The sequence below is a fragment of the Podarcis muralis genome, chromosome Z (assembly GCF_964188315.1).
Source record: "Podarcis muralis chromosome Z, rPodMur119.hap1.1, whole genome shotgun sequence".
NCBI classification, from domain to species: domain Eukaryota; kingdom Metazoa; phylum Chordata; class Lepidosauria; order Squamata; family Lacertidae; genus Podarcis; species Podarcis muralis.
In genome coordinates, this window is record NC_135673.1 from 14,189,917 (window position 1) to 14,193,986 (window position 4,070).

The following is a 4,070-nucleotide window of genomic DNA, read 5'->3' on the forward strand; positions in this document are numbered from 1 at the left end:
TCATTAGGTCCAGTCGTGGCCGACTCTGGGGTTGCGGCGCTCATCTTGCTTTATTGGCCAAGGGAGCCAGTGTACAGCTTCCGGGACATGTGGCCAGCATGACTAAGCCGCTTCTGGCGAACCAGAGCAGCGCACGGAAACGCCATTTACCTTCCCGCCGGAGTGGTACCTATTTATCTACTTGCACTTTTGACATGCTTTCGAACTGCTAGGTTGGTAGGAGCAGGGACTGAGCAATGGGAGCTCACTCCGTCGCGGGGATTTGAACCGCCAACCTTCTGATTGGCAAGTCCTAGGCTCTGTGGTTTAACCCACAGCGCCACCCGCGTCCCTGGGGTGGGGAGCCTACTAGCCATCAAAGCTAGCTATGCTCTGCCTGCACATTTGGAAGCAGTAATACTTCCGAATACCGGTTGCTGGAAACAGCAAGAGAGAGGGCTCTTGTCCTCAGGTTTTGCTTGTCGGCTGCAGACACAATAGTGGGATAGAAAATGGCATGGACTGGCTGGCAGCTGGAGTATTCAACACTGCAATGCTGGAAACTGTGTCACTGTGCTACAGCAGGACAAGGTAAGGTAGGTGCCCTTATAAAGTCCTTTGCAGGTTCTCCATCGGTCGGAGAAAATAACAGAGGCCAACCAGAGAACATTGAGAAGCAAAGCAGCTAGTAAGCCTGATCTTTATTGAACTGTTGCAACAGGGTGCCACCTTCACACGCAGCAGGAGGAGGAGGACCCAGAACCAAGGTGTGTCCGCCCTTATATAGACATTTTAAATTGCCAGCCCTGGAGTCCAAGACCACCCCCAGAAACATCATATCTACATCACAGAAAGGGCGGTCTACAACAGAAATCTGAGTGTGTTGTTTACCTCCTGCCTGGCAGGTTACCTGTTAATACTTACTTGATTGGATATCCTGGGGAGCCTGGCCAGTCTTTTGTAATGACAAATACTTAGTTCCTGAGCCAGATCACAGGCTCACCCTATTCATACACAGACATACCCTTAAGACACAATTTGTGAACAAAAATCCCTCCTTGCAGAGAAAACATTTGAAAATGGTTTCATGGCGGTCCTCCTGTGCTGCTCCAGACATATGGTCCACACATCTATGTATGCGCTTGATGGGTACATTTATGAACATTTATAATATATACCGTAATAAGACCTTAATTTTTTTATTTCACCCCCATTTGCAGGATCAAGTGATTTTGCCTGACCACCAACTTGGCTGGCTCTAAAAGAGGATTATGCAAATTCATAGAGGACAAGGCCATCAATAGCTACCAGACATTCCCTCCACTCCAAGAGGCAGCCTGCCTCTGGGTGCCAGTTGCTGGTGGGCACTCAGGCCCTGCTCACATGCTTCATGTTGGGACGTTTGGTTAGCCACTGTGAGAACAGGATGTTAAACTGCAAGGTTCCCCTTTGGCCCCATCCACCAGGGCTCTTTGTATGTGGTTATGCCTGTGCATTTGCACTGTGATCAAGTCTCCTGCGTGCCTGGGTGGACTTCTATTGGATAAAACAGAGGTGGATTTAGGGGAGCGTGACTGGGCATGGAGTCTCGGGGGCGCAGCAGGGGGTGCTGCAACTATGATTTAGATTAGAAGGCAAGAGGCGGAGGACAGCACCGAATTTTGGTCTTGCACAGGGTACAAGTTGAGACCCCAAGGTCTGCCACTGAATAAAAGTTGGAGCTGCACCTGTTGATCTGCTGACATTAGCCCCTGCCTACCACCTGCATGCAGGGATGTGGGTGGTGCTGTGGGTTAAACCACAGAGCCTAGGACTTGCCGATCAGAAGGTCGGTGGTTCGAATCCCTGTGGCGGGGTGAGCTCCTGTTGCTCGGTCCCCGCTCCTGCCAACCTAGCAGTTCGAAAGCATGTCAAAGTGCAAGTAGATAAATAGGTACCGCTCCGGCGGGAAGGTAAACAGCGTTTCCATGCGCTGCTCTGGTTTGCCAGAAGCGGCTTAGTCATGCTGGCCACATGACCCGGAAGCTGTATGCCAGCTCCCTCGGTCAATAAAGTGAGATGAGCGCCGCAACCCCAGAGTCGGTCACGACTGGCCCTAATGGTCAGGGGTCCCTTTACCTTTTTACCACCTGCATGCAGCCCCTGGAGGGGACATGGCCCTTGGGCTGAAAAGCATTCCTTTCTGGAAGGACCATATTGCATCCCAAAGTGAGAGACATTCAAATGGTCCCTGCCACTACCTGCAAATGGTGAGATGAACACATCAGGTCCAAGAGGGGTGGGAAGAGATTAGAGATTGCTAATGTCACCAGACAGGGCTATGGATCTGTATCTTTCTCTCTATATATACAGTTTTCTGCTCTAAACTGTCTTTTACTTCCACCACCAATGGCCAAGCGCTGTAACGGGATGTGGCTTTTCAACATTCGCAGCTGCTCCAAAGGGGGGGGGGGGGAGAGAAAAGAAAAGAAAGAAAACAGGCACAAGTGGCGTGGTGAAAAAGAGGAAAGCAGCTCATGAATTATTTATCCTCGCTCAGATCAATCCTTCAGCACACTGTCAGTTAGGAATCAAAGCTCGAACAAGGTTGGCAGGGGAGGAAACAGCTTTTCAAATTCCTCCGCACACAACCTTAACGAGATGCCCGTTTGGAGGCAAGCAGCGCCCTGGCGCCCACAGACACACACACACACAAGCCTTTCCTTCCTTTCTCTTCCTCTCCCTCCCAACTTCCCACATGCTCACATGCACGCACCCTTCACTCTAAACATCCGTGCCTTTGCCGGAAGCCCTTAATTTAAAGAAGAAAAGAAAAAGAGCTTTTTTGGGGGGGAAACACACACACACACATGAAAAAAGATACCCAACACATAACAACTGTTTTCAAGTTCATCCCAATATTCTCTCTCTCTCTGTTAATAATTGATGTCAAGAAAAAGCTTGCTCGCTCTTTTTCAAAAAAGAAGGGGGGGGGAAGAAGTCACCTTGTTCGTGGTGGAGAAAGGGTTGGTGGAAATAAATAAGTAAGGAGGAAGCTCAAATCTGCCTTTGTTTGAAAGGAGGAGGCAGTGGCTCTAATAGGGAGGGCCGCAACGCTTCGGCAAAACGCCTGTCTCCATTTGCATCCCCTACGCTTTTGATGGCCGTATTGTGAAAGATAAGTTTAAAGAAAGGTATTGCTTCATTGTGTTACTTCAATGCGCTGCTTACCTCGTTGGGGAAGAGGCGAGGAACGCAGGGAGTCATTAAGGCTGGCGATGTGAAACAACCTTGCCCTCTCCTTGTAAGGCGTTCCAGCTCCTCCAAGGAATGTAGTCCTTGGGCTCTCTTCTCCTCTACAGCAATGCCTTGGCTGAATTTGAAACAGTGCTGTACTGTAGCTAGGACTGGCCTGTCCATGAGGCAGAGCATGGCGGCTGCCTCAGGTAGAAGAATCAGAGTGTGCCCCCTGCTGCCAGAGAAGTGAGGAGAAGCGGCTAAAGTTGCTTCTGGCACCATCTCGCAAGAGCCCCACAAAATCTTGTGAGAGCCCAGTGAAATCACGCAGGGCCTCCAGAGGCCTCTCACAAGATGCCATGGGACTCTTGTGTAATCTCACCAACAACTGCAGTTGTGCAACCCTGGTACGTGAGGCTTTTGCGGAGGTGGCAAGGGGTGGCAGTGTATGGTACGCACACAGGGAGGCACCTTCCTGCTTTGCCTTAGGCAGCAAAGCGGGATGGGCCACTCCTGGCTGTAGCTCAGTGGTAGAGCATCTGCTTTGCATGCAGAAGGTCCCAGGTTCAATCCCTGACATCTCCAGGTAGGGCTAGGAATGTCCTGTTTTCTGAAATGCTGGAGGGTTTTTGCCAGTTGATTTGAGGATTTGAACCCTGGTCTCTCCCAGGTATTAGTCCAACGCACTGGCTTTGGCTGTCTTCTCAACACTTGACTTCTCATTGAGGCCCCAACATGCGTAAGAAGAGCCCCTGCTGAAACAAACCAAAGGCATATCCAGTCTTGCTTCCTGTTTCCCACAGTGGCTAACCAGATGCCCGAGGGAAGCCCATAGGCAGGGCTGGAAGGAAACAGCAATCCCTTGCTTGCAGTTA

The 4,070-nt window shown here is 50.5% G+C and overlaps 1 non-coding gene across 1 annotated transcript; it reads left to right on the plus strand.

Moving 5' to 3' along the window:
* Positions 1–3,711: 3,711 nt before the first annotated feature.
* On the plus strand, positions 3,712–3,780 carry TRNAA-UGC (transfer RNA alanine (anticodon UGC)). Its single transcript has one exon. It is a non-coding gene; the product is annotated as a tRNA-Ala (tRNA).
* Positions 3,781–4,070: the final 290 nt, after the last annotated feature.